Source organism: Phyllobates terribilis, unplaced genomic scaffold (genome assembly GCF_046119375.1).
Source record: "Phyllobates terribilis strain yellow unplaced genomic scaffold, ASM4611937v1 Scaffold_27__1_contigs__length_16484149, whole genome shotgun sequence".
NCBI lineage: Eukaryota > Metazoa > Chordata > Amphibia > Anura > Dendrobatidae > Phyllobates > Phyllobates terribilis.
Window position 1 is genome coordinate 12,777,686 of NW_027362787.1, and position 6,547 is coordinate 12,784,232.

General features: G+C 42.7%; 1 non-coding gene across 1 annotated transcript; it reads left to right on the top strand.

Moving 5' to 3' along the window:
- The first annotated feature begins 5,235 nt into the window (after positions 1-5,235).
- Positions 5,236-5,432, top strand: LOC141177913 (U2 spliceosomal RNA). Its single transcript, XR_012254428.1, has one exon. It is a non-coding gene; the product is annotated as a U2 spliceosomal RNA (small nuclear RNA).
- The last annotated feature ends 1,115 nt before the right edge of the window (positions 5,433-6,547 follow it).

Here is a 6,547-nt window from a genome sequence, read left to right on the forward strand (position 1 = left end):
GCTCGTTCCACCCCACCCCCCGCCTTAATTGGTTCTCCTCCCTTCCAACGGTGTTGAGGCGGGTGGGAACAGCAGGGGGTGAAGGTGCTGTGTTTAAAGAGGTGGAGTTATGCAGATCTAAAACGCGTGGATTGCAGCAGCAGCAAGCCGAAAAGTGCAGGCATGTAAGGGATCTAGAGGTTGACAACATGTCTTCTTAACGGGAGTCCAGGAGCTCATCTCCACAAATGGACTTTTCAGGATCCTTGGGTGGCTCCGTAGTTTGAAACCAATTCTGGTTATCGCTTCTCGGCCTTTTGGCAAGATCAGTGGTGGTTTTCTGCTGCTGGTGTTGTTTGGAGGGCAGTTGTGACTGGGGTTCCCCCTTGTGGGGCCCTAGTGTGCGATTGAGCGGCGATTGTGTTTATCTGCTGTAAAAATGGTGGAGAAAACACGTGGATTAGAGGACTCGGTCCGTCTGAAGGTGGCTGCAGGTCATGAAGGAGAAATCGGTTTGGACCAAGTTTGCGTTGATGTCTTGAAGAACATTAATGGCTTGAAGGTAACGGATGTATTGGCACTGCAGGATTTTCAGAAACAAGGAATTTATGATATCACTTTTGTTTCTTTGAGTATTTGCCAGAGAGTCTACATGGAGTTGGTACGAATGAAGGAAGAAAAGGAATTGAAATGCCTAGAGTTTATTGCACTGGAACCTCTGTTCCAGCAGACATATAAGTATGTGGTTGTGCACATGTATAACCCTAAAGTTCCGGATGAGACTGTTTCCAATTTTTTAGCTCGGTATTGTAGTGAGGTTAAATTTTTGGGAAGAATGAAGAACAAATACAATTATCTAAATGGCAAGAGGAGATATGTTGTAAAACTGAGACCGGATGATAGAGCTATTGGGGGTGCCAAGAGCATTCCTGCACAGTTTTCTATCGGAGGAGAAAGGGGATTTTGTTTTTATAATGGACAGATGGAATATTGTAGGAAGTGTCATGAGTTTGGACATGTTCAGAAAGATTGTCCAGTGCAAGGTGATGTTTGTAGAGGTTGTGGGAAATCTGGGCATGTTGCAAGTGGTTGCCCAATGAATAAGGTGTGTGATTTGTGTGGACATGCAGATCACCTTGCAAGGAAATGTAGATTGTGGGCTCAGATTCCTAGGTCACAGGTGGACGCTGAAGAGAGGCAGAAGAAGACTCGGCAGGAAAGTGGGGAGGAGGGCGAAGGCTCAGACTCAGAGGGGGAAAGCCAAAAACAAGATGGTGGTAGGGGAAGAGACCATGCGGTGCCCAAGATGGAGGAAAAGGGGCGGAGCCAGAAGAAAGTTGGTTTGAGGGAGGGGCTGGAAGTAATAAACAAAGTAGCTGATGTGCATGGCCCGGGTGATGGGATGGATTTGTCTAATATGGCGGAGTCAGTGAATCCTGTTTTGGGAAGAGATGGGGGTGAGGAAATGGAGGTTTTGGAGGAGGAGGATTCTGATTCGGATGGAACTATAACCCCTCAGCAGCGTGATAGGGTTAACAGTGATTGGAGTGAAAATGAGGAGGAAGATGATGGCAAGGAGGAGAGTTATGCCTCCGTGATTAAAAGAAGTAAGGTGGAGGGGTGTTGGTCTGGGGGGCAGGAAGATCCAGTCTCCCTAAGACCAGGTTATTCTAACAGGGACTCGAGTTCTGAGTCGCCTGATATACGTAGAAAAGTGGGTGGCAGGAGTGGGTTTTCTCCTGGTTCATGATGGATCGGGTATGGTGGAGATTTTTTCCTGTTGTTATGATGGCGTTGTGTGTTGCTTCTCTGAATGTACGAGGGATTGGTTCTGCTTGTAGGAGAGCAGGGATACTGGAGTACATTGAGAGTGTGAATGCAGATATTGTCTGTCTGCAGGAATGTGTAATTAAATCTGCCCCGCATGAGAGTGAGTGGAATAAGGGGCAATCTTTTTGGTCCCCATGCTCAGAAAACAGGAATGAAGGGGTGGGCATTTTACTGTGTAATTCCAGTCTAAAGGTTTTAGAGTTTAAAGTAATCATACCTGGGAGATGTTTGTTTTTATTAGTGGATTTTTTAGGTCAGCGGGTACGGGTTTTTAATGTTTATGTCCCTGCTGATAAACAAGCAAGAGTTGGGTTTTTGGAGTCTCTAAAGTTGTTTTTACCAGGCAGAGACTTCACTATAGTGGCTGGAGATTTTAATTGTGTCAGATCCGCAAAAGATCGTAAGAGCTCTACGGAAGGTAGGACTGATGTTACGTCTAATATTTTAAATCAGATTGTGCAGGATTTACGCTACACGGATGCTGGTCTGATGGTTGGGCCAAGTGATAAGTTCACATACATATCAGATAGTGGACGTAGTGTTTCCCGAATTGACTATGTTTTTATGTCTGAAGGGATTAAGGTGGCCAAGTGCAACCACGTGATGACGACTTTTTCTGACCACAAGATGATAGTGGTAGATCTGTGTATAGCTGAGTCCCTGGCTTTTGGAAAGGGACTCTGGAAGCTGAGCGTAAGCCTGCTGGAAGAGGAGAGTGTTAAGGTTGGTTTTAATAAAGTGTTTTTGTCTTGTGTGTCTGAACAGCACCTTTTTAAAGATTTGCTAGAGTGGTGGGACTGGGCTAAGGAGAAATTTGCATGTTATTTTAAAGGGGTGTGTTTTAGGAGAGCGAAAGCCAAAAGGGATCATGATGCTGCTGTTATTTCAAAATTGGAAGTACTCCATAAGTTTAAGAGAGCGGGGATGGAGGTGGATAAAGAGATTGCAGATTTGAAGGACGAACTGAAGAAGATACTTATTGAAAAAGGGAAGACTATTATGTTTAAGGCAAAAATAAAGCACATGGAGGAAAATGAGCAATGTTCGAGATACTTTTTTAAAAAATGTTTTAAACCTAAAGGGGTTTTTAAGTCTGTTTTTTCTCCTGCAGGGGAGGTATCTGGGGATGAGATGATTGGCAGTATTCTTTCCTTTTATGAAACACTCTTCTCTAACGATAGTAGAGCCAGCGATGCGGAAATTAATGATTATTGCAAAGTATTAACTAATAATATTCCTGAGGAGAAAATTGGGTTTTTAAGTGAGGAGGTTGGGAAAGATGAAATTAGACGGGCAGTGGATGGCTTGGCGAAAGGCAAGACGCCAGGCTGTGATGGTCTTCCTGCTGAATTTTATGTTAGATTTTGGGATATTATAGGTGTGGAGTTTTCCCGGGTGGTGCAATATGGTTTTACTCATGGGATTTTATCGGTTTCTATGCGTAGGGGGATTGTTACGCTGATTCATAAGAAAGGGGACATGAGGGATATTAAAAATTGGAGGCCCATAACATTGTTAAACAGTGATTACAAAATTATTTCTAAAATTGTGGCTGGTAGACTGGCAGATGTGATAGGTGATATGGTGGGGGAGTATCAGGCATGTGCAGTGCCTGGTAGGAAAATTTCAGATAATTTGCTGCTTCTAAGAGACTTAATTTATCAGGCTAATTTGAATAAGAATGCTCTTTTGTTACAGTCGGTGGACCTGGAGAAAGCCTTTGATAAAATATCACATAGATTTTTGTTCTCTGCTTTAAGTCACCTTGGTGTTTCGGATAAATTATTGATGGTCATTAAGAGTTTTTATTGTGGGGTCAGTAGCCAGATTTTAGTTAATGAGCATGTGAGTTCCAGTTTTAATATTTTATCGGGAGTTAGGCAGGGTTGTCCCCTGTCACCAATTCTTTTTATCTGTGTGGTGGAGGCCCTTTTAAAAAGTGTGCAAGTTGACAAGTGTGTGGCTGGTGTTTTTATTCCTGGGGGATCCGGGGGTCCAGTCAAGTCTTTAAGTTATATGGATGATATTGTTTTTACTTGTGGTTCACAGGCGGATCTCAATAGAGTGAATTTGCACGTAAGGATTTTTTGTTGTGTGGCTGGTATGGCGGTGAATTGGGGAAAGTGCCAGCTTTGTAACTTTGGGAGGCAGGTTGAGGTTAACGTGGCAGGAGTGGAGAGTAGGGAGGAAATTGAGGTTCTTGGTGTCATCTTTGAGAAGGAACTGAAAGGGAAAAGCAGCCTGAAGATTCTAGAAGACAAAATGGATCAGAAGTTGAACTTTTGGAAACTAAGGAACCTGTCGCTGAGAGGGAAAGTGCTGGTAATCAAGTCTGTGATTCTCCCGCTTCTGCTGTACACTGCTTTGATTTTCCCACCTGCTGTGCTTTGGACAAAGAGAGTGACAAGGAAACTGTTTGTGTTTTTTTGGGGATCCAAAATGGAGAAACTAAGAAGAGGAATGGTTATGTGTTCTGTGGAAAATGGGGGTTGTGATTTTCCTAACATTGACTTATTTTTAAGAATGCATTATTTTTTGAACATTTATAAATTATCCCAGTGCAATAACAGGACTGCGGACATGTGCAAATATTTAGCAGGACGGCTTTTCCAGAAATGGAGCTGGTGTGAGAAGGATTTAAGAAAACCAGTTTCGTTTGTGATACCGTTTTTTTATGTGGTGCTTAGGTCCTTCTATGATCAAAATGGGATAAGCTCCATGGTTAGACCGGACAAAAAACTGATTGTCTCAGGTATTAAGAAGAAGGAGATGTTATGTGATGTGCCGTTTTGTAATAATGCACAGTCTGGACAGGTGTGGAAGCTTTTTTTCATGCGTGGAATCAGCAACAGACAGAAGGATGTAACCTGGATGGCGTTGCATGGATGCTTGCCAACAAGGGCTTTTTTGAATGACCGGGGGATAAAGGTTCAAGAACTATGTCCTAGGGAAGGTTGCAATAAGGTGGAAACAATACAGCATATTTTTTGGGACTGTTTTTTTGCTAAAAAAGTTTTTACCTTGTTGTCACGTATGTTTGTTGCTTTAGTTGGTTTTCATTGTTTCGATTTTGAAAGGATTTTAATAGGTCAAGATTTTAAGTACTCGCAAAGGAAGCGGGCAAGCTGGATTATTTTTGTCATATATAAAGAGGTTTTATGGGACGTTCGGAATTTGGTGATTTTTAAAAAGATTGTTTTTACCCCCATGGAATGCAGAAAGATTTTTCTTGCTAGACTGTTTTATGCCTATTTATTGGATAAAAAGAAGTATGGTGAGACAGAAGCAGAAGCACTCTGGAACTTTTCACATTGGACTTCATACAGTAAGTAACAGTTAATTGCAGGGTTGTGTTTTTTGGGATTTTGTTTTTGTTTTTCCGAATGATGATTTGAGAACCCGTTATGTGAATATGCGCTATGATGCATAAATTAATGTGGGTCTTAATCTGAGGAAAAAAAAAAAAAAAATCTGTTCTTATCAGTTTAATATCTGATACGTCCCCTATCTGGGGACCATATATTAAATGGATTTTTAGAACAGGGAGATGGAAAAAGAGCTTGCTCTGTCCACTCCACGCATTGACCTGGTATTGCAGTATCTCCAGGACCGGTGCACCCCTTCTTTAATGCAGTTTCTAAAATCAGAAAGAATTGAATTCAATGTTTTTTGTTCATTTTGCTTGTTTGTCGGATTTTGGGATGGACTCTTTGGCTTTGCTTTTCTTCTCCTCATTGGATTTTTCATGTTCAAAGTTGCAGAAGCCAGATTACAAGCTCATTTTGGTTCAACTTCAGCAACTGTGCATTGCATTGCCATGTAATGTGATGCAATGCTATCTTTCTAGCTCTCCCTTTTTACTTCCTTTTGGATAAACAGACATATTAGGCAAGCATTTTGGAGCTTTCACCTAAATAACTACAGGTGGTGAGATAAGCTGCACAATATAATTGACCTTTCAGTATATTGTTGCACACACACCATCTATTTAGCAAATGCCCTTGTTATCAACAGCAGTCTTTTAAACTCACCTGAGCTAACAGGTATGTGCGCTGGTTACTCTGCTGCGCTTAAAATTTCTTTTTTGGTTTGCTACAATGCCTTTTCTGAAACGTTGTCTCCTTCTGCTGGAACACTGACTTCTTTCATTTAATGCCTGCAGACTATAAAAGAGAACCCAACTCAAAAAGTTTGGTTGATTAGTCTGTGGCATTCTGTTAAACTGTTGCTTATGGCGGTCTCTGTGAGCTTCTCAGCGACATTCAGCCAGCCAGGTATCCTGCCTGCAGTAGATGGAATGTGGCAATGGAACGCTGGCTGCGCGTGTCATAATAGGCTCTGAGCCTTTATATACCTGTGCACAGCAGCAGCCACCTTCAGTCTGCTGCTGGACAGCCAGCAGCAGCAGCAGCAGGAGAGGTATGTAATCAGGAGCCCTCCTGCTAAGGGTAGACAGCTGCTCGTTCCACCCCACCCCCCGCCTTAATTGGTTCTCCTCCCTTCCAACGGTGTTGAGGTGGGTGGGAACAGCAGGGGGTGAAGGTGCTGTGTTTAAAGAGGTGGAGTTATGCAGATCTAAAACGCGTGGATTGCAGCAGCAGCAAGCCGAAAAGTGCAGGCATGTAAGGGATCTAGAGGTTGACAACATGTCTTCTTAACGGGAGTCCAGGAGCTCATCTCCACAAATGGACTTTTCAGGATCCTTGGGTGTCTCCGTAGTTTGAAACCAATTCTGGTT